The sequence below is a fragment of the Elgaria multicarinata genome, chromosome 6 (assembly GCF_023053635.1).
Source record: "Elgaria multicarinata webbii isolate HBS135686 ecotype San Diego chromosome 6, rElgMul1.1.pri, whole genome shotgun sequence".
Taxonomy (NCBI): Eukaryota; Metazoa; Chordata; class Lepidosauria; order Squamata; family Anguidae; genus Elgaria; species Elgaria multicarinata.
In genome coordinates this window covers 29,241,220-29,250,671 of record NC_086176.1, presented here as the reverse complement: position 1 = coordinate 29,250,671, position 9,452 = coordinate 29,241,220, and the positions used below count along the sequence as shown (strand labels likewise).

Sequence of the window (9,452 nt, the reverse complement as noted above, 5' to 3'; positions counted from 1 at the left end):
AGCACGGGAGTCATCCTGGAGGATGACGACATCATGTAAAGGACGTGCAAACTTCCATGAGTGTCCAATTATGAGTGTTGGCACCTGCCTGACCTCCTGGGGCAGGGAGTTCCAAAGAAAGGGGGCCGCCACACTGAAGGCTATTCTTCTGGTGGACTCCAATCAAGCCATAGGTCCATGTGGAACTACCAGGAGCACGGCTAGATTTTCTTTAATCTCCTCAACTTCCTCAAATGTTAGCAGTGCTCTCAAGGCTACTTCTGTGCATTTGTGGTGCTGTTTTTATTTTCAGTCTTTCTTTTTTAACACAACTTTTAAGGGCACAATCCTATGCACATTGAAATAGAAAATAAGTCCTACAACTCCCAGCATTCCTCAGTAATCTATGCTTGTAGGACTTTTTTTGCACCCTTAGTCATCTAATAAAGTTTGTATCTTTTGCCAAACTCCTGCCTCTCCCTCTGGATCAAGGCGGGGAACAACATTAAATACAATATAATACATAAAACTAGTTAAAAGAGTATATAAAACCAATACAATATTAAAATAACAATCACAACATCTTAAAATTCTTAGGTTTAAAATTTATCTGGGTAGGCCTGCTGGAAGAGACTAGTCTGTTTTGGCTTCCATCCTCATCAGTAGCTGTGATGTTAAATTGAGAGAGAGAGAGAGAGAGAGAGAGAGAGAGAGAGAGAGAGAGAGAAATACAGTGGAGTATTGTGGCTTTTAGTTAAGTGGGGCAGTAAATCTGCTCTGGCTTTCAGTCAGACCTAGTCGGAACTCTAAAGAAGCTCTCCAAAGTTCTGAACCTTATCCCCAAAACGGTTTCAGCACCTTGGATAGCTCTTGTAGCGTCCTGGCTGAAACCCATGGGGATTTCACGCCCTACTGAAATCGGAGCCCCAGCCTCCAGTGGAGAAATAAAAATCGAGGATTTGGAAGGCTCCCGCGAATTGACGATCCGGCCATCGCGTTGCAACTCTCAGATCCGCCCAAGAGAGGGCGCAAGAGGAGAAACCTAGCGGTGATCCTGTAGCCTGCAGGGAGGAGGAAGAGGAGGGCGTGTTTTGAGCTCAGCCCCTTTCCCTGAAGGGGAGGAGGGAAAGCCGCTGCCTTCCTTTACCCTCCTCTTCTTCCTTGACCCGGAGGGGTGGAGCCTGGGAACTGGGGGGGCGGAGAAAAGGTGGCGGCCACGGCTGCTGCTGCTTCTCCTCGTCCTCCCCCCGGTGCTGCTCTGCAGTCGCTGCACACGCGCCCCGCGGCTGCTTCTTGCCCCAGTCCCAGCCTGGTAAGTGTCCGCAGGGTGTCGTCTTTCCCCTCGGCGATCGCGCGTGTTCTCCTCGGATCGGTGCCTGTCTCCTGGCCGGCGCTCTCGGCTCCAGCAGCCTCGAAACGGCCTCTTCTCCTTTTCCCCGCCCTCCCGCGGATCGACCTTCTCCCCTCCCCGCACGCCGCTTCCTGCGCCTACTCCCGAGTAGCCCCGCTGACGTGCAGCCCAAAGCCGCGCCGCGCCAGCCTTTTCCTCCAAAGTCAGCTCCGTTGGAAGTTCAGCGGGATTTCAGGGCGTTGTATATCCACTGTGACTACAGTCTAATCAATTTCAGTGGGTCTACTCTAAGTAGGGCTAGCCTGGGACCACAGGTCCCGGGGTCGTCCCGGGCACACTTTTGTCTGTAGGTTAGCACCCACTGAACTTGATGGGGGGGGGGGGGTTAGATCTGGCCACACAAGCCAGATTGAACTGTCTCTCCGTATTTAGGGATTGGGTGTTTAGAATCAAAGCCGTGCGGCCCGATCCTGCGCGTGTTTGACTGAGAGTTGAGCCCAATTCACGCTCAATCGGACCTCCGCCCTAACAAGTGCGTGCTTATAGGATGGCCAGTCTCGACTTCCAAATCTCTTCCTCCGCATTCACGGCTGATCCTCTTCTTCCCATCTATAACTTGCTTCCTTCAAAGTAGTCCTATTGACTCCAGAGGAGTCACTGATAATACGCCTTGAAGCCCTTTCTCCCTCTCCCCAGCCCTGTTCCAGAAATAATCCTCTCTCTTCTGCAACTTTCAAGGCCTTTTGATTTTGCATTCATTCTTTTGAGCTCATGGAGGAAGGGTCTTTGGGGTTGTTGTTGTTATATATTTCCTGTTAGAAAACTTTTCAGATCTCGGTAGAAAAAATGGTTTCCACAACCCCCTTCTTACCATATTTAATGAAATGTCCCATTCATTTTAATGTTATGTACATATGCTTAAAATTGCAACCTTCAGTCTTTACCCTGTAGCTTGGGAATGTAACGTTTCCCACCATTTCCCCATATATATGGGAAGATGCAGCATCGTTTTAAAGGTTTTCTCATTTCCCCGAGCTGCCTTCTTGCAGTCTTGTAATGATGTTCATTTCAAATTTTCTTCCCCTGCTTTTGATATCACACTAATCCTTTTGAGCTCACTGGAGGAAGGGTTTTTGGGAAAGGCTTTAGTGAGGATTTTTTCTTTTCTGTGTTGGAAAACTCTTCAGATCTCCCATGAAAAATAGTTTGCGGTTCCATTGGAAACCTTAATGGAAAGTAGGCCCCATTAATTTTACTCTTATTTCCTTCTGAGTAAGTATGCTTAAAACTGCAACCTTACTTCTCAGTAAGATCCACTGAAAGTAACTTTGCCCATCATTTCCCCATATGGGAATCATGGGAAAATGCACTTTCCCTAAGCTGCCTTTTGCTCAACCACCTAACTGTGCCTGCTCTCTAGTAAGAATATTCATTCCAGATTCCTTCTCCCATTACTAATCCAGTTTGTCAGCAGGAGCAAAGTTCAGTGTTGCTTATGCTTACATATGACTGAGAGTTTTAATTCTGAAGCTGCAAGTTTGGGTTGTGTGGCCCCATCTGCTTGTATCAAAATGAATTTCGGTCACAATCCTATGCATGTTTAGACAGAAAAAAAAAGTCCTACAACTCCCAGCATTCCCCAGCCAGAGTTGTAGGACTTTTTTTCTGTCTAAATATGCATAGAGTTGTGATCAAAATGTGATGCAGGCTTTGCCATGTTGAGTGTTAAGCTTGTAGAACCTTGTGGATTTCCTCCTAACTGCAGAGTGTGTGCTAAGACTGTTATGTGTGTGTAGGGCGGGGTGAGGGGAGCTGTCTGTAAGTGTGGCTTCTTGCTGACTACAAGTGTGGCTTCTTTGTGGGAGGGCCAGTCACATGAGCTCTGTTCCCAGGAGTGTTAAAAGAGCAGGCGTCAAATTGATTTATGATAGTCGTGCCGGGTGGAGTTGGAATAAAAAAATCAGTTGGGCAATACCTTCCATAGGACCAAACAATTTCACAAAAATGTGCAAGCTTTTGAATTCCTTTTATACCCTGATGAAGGTTTCTGGAGAAGTTGAAAGCTTGCACATTTTTGTGGAATTTTGGATGATCTGAAGAAAAGTCTTTCCCAACTGTGGATGAAAAATCTAGTTGCTGGTGCTTTAAAGTTTTTATAGGAGGAGAGGCTTGTGTTTCTCCTTGTTCCCACCCCCAACTTGAGGTCTGTGGCATAAAATCTTGACTTGCACTGGTATTGACCCTTTTCCCTGTGCATGTTCCTTAACACTTCGAAGCAGAATGCCAAATTACTTTTTATTCCCCTGCATGGTTGTAGGATGTTTTATCTGATATCTTTATTACATTTCTAATCCCACTCACCCTCCAAGGCTCTCAGGATTTCATATTTAGTTCCCCCTCTCCCTTATCCTCACAACAACCCTGTGAGGTAGGTTGGGGCTGAGGGTTCCCCAGTGAGTTTCAATGGTTCAGTGAGGATCCAAAGCCAGGTCTTCTCAACCTGTACTCTTAACAACTGCACCAGTTAATTTGTTTTTAATTAACTGAAGCTTGTCGTCTTGTCCAACAAACTGGTCCTTCTTAACTATGTTTGGTTTTAAACAAACCAACTTCCAACCATCGGGTTATAAAGCTGATTTGTTTCCCAGAATTATAGCTGTGATTAACCACAGGCTAGAGTTCAGAGATAACACAATTAGGACACAATCTTATGCATGTTTAGAAAGAGAAAAAAGGTCCCATAACTCCCAGCAGTTGCGAGACTTTCTTTTCATGGGGGGGGGGGGGGAAATAGGAGTGAATGCTTCCAATGTCATCCTCACAGCTGCACCAAAGGAAAAGGTGGCTGCAGCTCGTTCTCATCATGATAAACCGTGGCTTGTCGGACAATCTGAACTGGTGCCATGCAAGTTCCATTTTGCTGTGCTACGGTGCTCAGCAGTTCCCAAACTGTGCACAATCATGTCAAAATAAGCACATTTGAGTTTTTCATGTCATGGGTGGGTGGAAATGGCATGTGTGGACTGCTCTTAAAGATGGTGCTGTCTAAGGAATTAAGCCCCCATGAAATTAAGTCATAGTTCTGTGTAAGCAAGAAGTTTCGTTTATTTAAACCTGTGAAAATTCCACTAATTTCTTTTCTTTCTTCCTTTGGTAACGTGAAACCAATTAAATGTCTGATACTGCGACTGGGCAAGGTGGTGATGATGGAGGGACCAACAATTTCTTGGACCAGGGATAGGGAATGCGTGGCCCTGCAGATGCTGTTGGACTACAGTTCCCATGATCCCTCACCAATGGCTATGCTGGCAAGCGTAGATGATCGCTGCAGCCCAACTACATCTGGAGGGCCACCTATCCTATTCCCTAACCTATTCCCTATCCCTGGAATAGATGCATTGCTTCCCTGGGCGGACCCATGTTAATGAGAGCCAGGTGTCAAGGAAGGGGAGAGCCTGCCTCTATCACAATGGTGTTTCCAAGAGTAGCCCTTTAAAGAGGTGGGGCTTGGGGCTAAAACTGCCCCATATGTCCTCAATTCTCTGGGGCAAGGGACTTGTGCAATGCATATGAAAAGAAATCTAGGCTAAGACTTGAGTGTTGTCCATCACAGCAGTTAAAGCTGCAGGAGCCCTGTCCTCTTTTGCAACTGGTCACTCTAGTATAGCTCCTGAAGCTTTAACTGTTGTGATGAAGAGGGAATTTCACCAGATGCTGCATGTGTCAAAATGTCACCTGCTAAAATTCCCTTTCCTATTCAACTGTTAAAGATACAGGAGCCCTGTGTTCTTTTTTATATGATCACGCTACAGAAACCAGAGAGGGGACTGACAGTGCAATCCTATGCATGTCTACTCAGAAGTAATTCCCATTGAGTCCAATGGGGCTTACTTCCAGGTAAATGTGGATAGGATTGCAGCTTGTATAAGATTTCTACAGTTCTGGGAACAGAGCTTTGGAGCTGTGTGGTTCCCCCTGCTAAGAAAGGCAGATCTGCAAAATCTGCTTCACTAACATAGTTTATATAGGGTGACCATATGGAAAGGAGGACAGGGCTCCTGTATCTTTAACAGTTGTATTGAAAAGGGGATTTCAGCAGGTGCCATTTGTATATATGGAGAACCTGGTGAAATTTCCTCTTCATCATAACAGTTAAAGCTGCAGGTGCCCTGCTCTCTTTTAAATCTGGTCACAGTATAGCTGCAGTATAGCTCCTGCACCCTTAACTGTTGTGATGAAGAGGGAATTTCACCAGGTGTGACATGCATACAAATGACACCTGCTGAAATTGCCTTTTCTATGCAACTGTTAAAGATACAGGAGCCCTGTCCTCCTTTCCATAGGGTCACCCTAGTTTATACATGTTGTAGAATTCCATTTTCTTGGTACACAATTTGGATATACATTAACACAGAGAGTCCTGGCAATGTGATATCAATGACAGGGGAGCCCCTCTGTTCTCTCCCCCGCCATACACACACGCCTATCCCACTTTGGGAAACAATATACTTCTCATATATGTTGTTGTTGTTTTTAAAAACCCATTATTGAAGGAACCTTTGTTCTTAAACAAAGGATGAGAGGAGAATTTGATGCACCAAGGTGATTCATTCAAGTTGGGCCAAGGGGGATTCTACATGCCGTACTAAGGGCGCTTCCATGGTTTTAGCAGGATTCTGCAGCAAAGTGAAATGGGGTATAACTCCTTCCTCTGATCTCTTTGGGGGATTCTACATGCTGTACTGAGGGCACTTCCATGCGCCCCCAGTGCAGCCCCAAAGCGATCGTGTAACTTGCCTGGAGAAGCGACGAGGAAGAGGCGTCCTTGCCGCCGCCACCGCCACCCACCGGCCGGGTCGGAGAGCTCGGCGGAAGAAGGTGGGGTAGAGAGCGGAAGAAGCTCTCCACCCTGCCTTCTTCCGCCAAGCTTTCCGTCCCGGCCGGTGAGGAAGTAGGTGGGTGGCAGCGGCGGCGGCAAGGACGCCTCTTCCTCGTCGCTTCTCCAGGCGAGTTACATGATCGCTTTGGGGCTGCACTGGGGGCGCATGGAAGTGCCCTCAGTACGGCATGTAGAATCCCCCAAAGAGATCAGAGGAAGGAGTTATACCCCATTTCACTTTGCTGCAGAATCCTGCTAAAACCACTTAGGTTTTAGCCACTTAGTAATATAGGAATAGATATAGTACTCTATCTTGAAAATCACAGAATTTCAAGTTCATTTCATCTGGTATAAATGATGGACACTCCAACAAAAAACTGCTTATTATTGTTGTTGTTGTTGTTGTTGTTGTTGTGATTATTATTATTTGATAATGATGATGTAGCCTATGTTGTCCTGCGTTAATGCTAATGATGTTGCGTTAGTTAGCATAAAGCAATGTTTGCATGATGTAACCAGAGCAATGGGGAAAGGCAATTTGGTGCAGCAGAAAATCACCAGTTTTCCCAGTCATGCCTTTTCAGTGGTGGCCCCCCAATTATGGAATAATCTCCCCAACGAGGCTCACCTGGCACCAACATCGTTACCTTTTTGGCGCCAGGTCAAAACTTTTCTCTTCTCCCAAGCAGTTAACATATGCTGAGTTGTTGTTTTTTAACTGACCCCAGAATAGTTGTTTTAAATGGATATTGTTGTTTTTATGCTTTTGATGGTTTAAATTTTTTGTATATTTGTTTTTATTGTTCACTGTTTTTAACTTTTGTAAACCACCCAGAGAACTTCGGCTATGGGGCGGTATATAAAAGTAATAAATTAATAAGTAAATATGCCAGTCACATCCTGTAAACTTGGTTTATGGTAGGACAACATCATTAACACTAGCACCAGATACTATCAATTGTCGTCGTTGCTGCTGCTGTTAAGGTTATTTTCATAGCCATTTCTGAAAAGTATCTGCTGCCATTGGCTAGTATCAGTGGATTGTAGTAAACATATCTAGAGTTTGAAGATCACGTTGGCAAGCTTTTACAATAGAGGGACAGCTTAGCACCCTTCATTTAGCAGGGGGTTGGACTCGATGGCCTTATAGGCCCCTTCCAACTCTACTATTCGATGATTCTATGAAATCCTCTTTGATGTGGTGTCAGGATGTTGCCTTCGCGTTGTCGTTGCAACAGTGCTTATCTCTAGAGTGGACCCACCCTTTGAGAGTGGATTGAGAATAAAAGATTAGTGTTGGGATGTACTCTGATCAAAGTTCTCATGCGGATGGCATGCTTGCTAGCATCCATGGCAGTAATCTCCAAGAGGTGTGTAGGGACGTGCTGGTGTGCCCTGAGAAATAAAGTAATGCCTCCCACAAGCCCAATGTACCCATTCACAAAAGAGGTTGCCTGCTGTGTCTCTGTATGATATACTGCTCTGGTCATGCGTCCTTTTAACCAGCTTATTCTGTGGGGAGATGGTTCTACTGTGTCTCTGCATTTTGCCAGTTAGTTTCATTCACTCTGTCACGATGCAGAAGACTTCGCCTCCATTGTAGAGGCTCTCCTGTGTGTTTCTGTATGAGCCATTGTTCTGAGCTTTCCTCCTTCCATTTAGTAGGGATGCCCAGAACAATGATTTGTGCAGCTACGTGGCAGTTGGGCTAATCAAAGGGTAAGCATCTAAAACAGGAGTAGGAACCAGTGGTCTTTCAGATGTTGTTGGATACCAATTCCAGCCAACATGGCCAGAGGCCAGGGATGGTGGGGGTTGTAGTCCAACAGCATCCTTACCACTGGCCCAAAAAGGCTGGAGACACCTGATCAAGGTGAGATCAGACAAGCTCACAACCTGGAGGCTTGCAGACTGCAGCAACCCATTGTGGAATTTGGGATTTGAGCATTTGCCACTGAGATCAAGGTGTTGAAATGCTTCTGAAATGCATTTAAATATGCATCTGGTGTAGCGGTTCGAGTGTTGATCTAGGACTCCGGTTCTAAATCCCCACCCAGCCATGGAAGCTCACTGGGTAACTTTGGGCCTGTCACAGACTCTCAGCCCAACCTACCTCAGAGGGTTGTTGTTGTGAGGATAAAATGGAGAGGAGGAGGAGGAGGATCCTGTAATTTACTTTAGGTTTTTTGCAAGAGAAAAAGGGTGGGATTTAAATGTCATAAAAGAATAAAATAAAGATAGAAAATGGAACTAAGGCTGCAATCCTATACGTACTTTCCTGTGGGGTAAGTCCCATTGAACTCAGTTGGACTTAATTCTGAATAAGGCATGCTTAGGATTGCACTGTAAACTGTAAATTCCAGCTGGACATCAGGAAAAACTTCCTGACTGTTAGAGCAGTGCGACAATGGAATCAGTTATCGGGCTAGTTGTGGGCTCTCCCACACTAGAGGCCTTCAAGAGGCAGCTGGGCAACCATCTGTCAGGGATGCTTTAGGGTGGATTCCTGCATTGAGCAGGGGGTTGGACTCGATGGCCTTGTAGGCCCATTCCAACTCTGCTATTCTATTCTACTTTTTTTATGCCCTTTCACTCCACATAGGCATCACTCCTTCTTGTGGCAATATACCTGCTTAGGGTTTTGCATTTGAAACCCAGCAGCACTCACATGCTTCATTAGAAAAGGCTGAAACTAGGGCAAGGTTCAGAGTTTGTGTGAGCTGGATTAAATGAATTAATTGGTAGCTGCCAAATTTCTAACCTTCTGTTGCTATTTTCTCTGAAAACGCAGGGAGTGAATGTTACTTGCTTGAGACATTTCCCCCCACCCCACCCCCAAATGCTCAAAGTTGTGTAATGGATTTTTAAAACATATATAATGAGATGCTTTCCTGGTTCTGCCTAGATGTTGAGCCTTTGGAGGAAACATAACATTTAGTATAATCAGAACACTTAGCCATGTGCTATACTCCTTCCCCATCACAACTGTCTTTTCTTGGGAGCAATTTCATTTTATTTCGTTAGGGATCCTATGTGGACAAGTAGGACCTGCTACAATTTGCTGCAGTGAAGAGTGCACCTCTTCACGGTTCCAGTCAGTTGTACCCTCCTCCATGACAACTCCATTCTTTTCCCACCTACCCCGACAGTCAGTCAATTTTCAGTGGACACTGATCACGCTCAGTTCTCAAAGGGCTGATTGTGGAGTACCTCCCCACTTTAGAGACTATTCCCTTTCTTTTA

General features: G+C 45.5%; 1 protein-coding gene across 1 annotated transcript in view; it reads left to right on the top strand.

Annotated features, from left to right (window-relative positions):
* The first annotated feature begins 1,173 nt into the window (after nucleotides 1–1,173).
* The window catches only part of ACO1 (aconitase 1), a 54,711-nt gene continuing 46,432 nt past the window's right edge, over nucleotides 1,174–9,452 (top strand). Inside the window, exon 1 of the mRNA XM_063129199.1 lies at nucleotides 1,174–1,291. The gene's annotated coding sequence lies outside the window, so the exon portion shown is untranslated. The remainder of the gene's footprint in view (nucleotides 1,292–9,452) is intronic.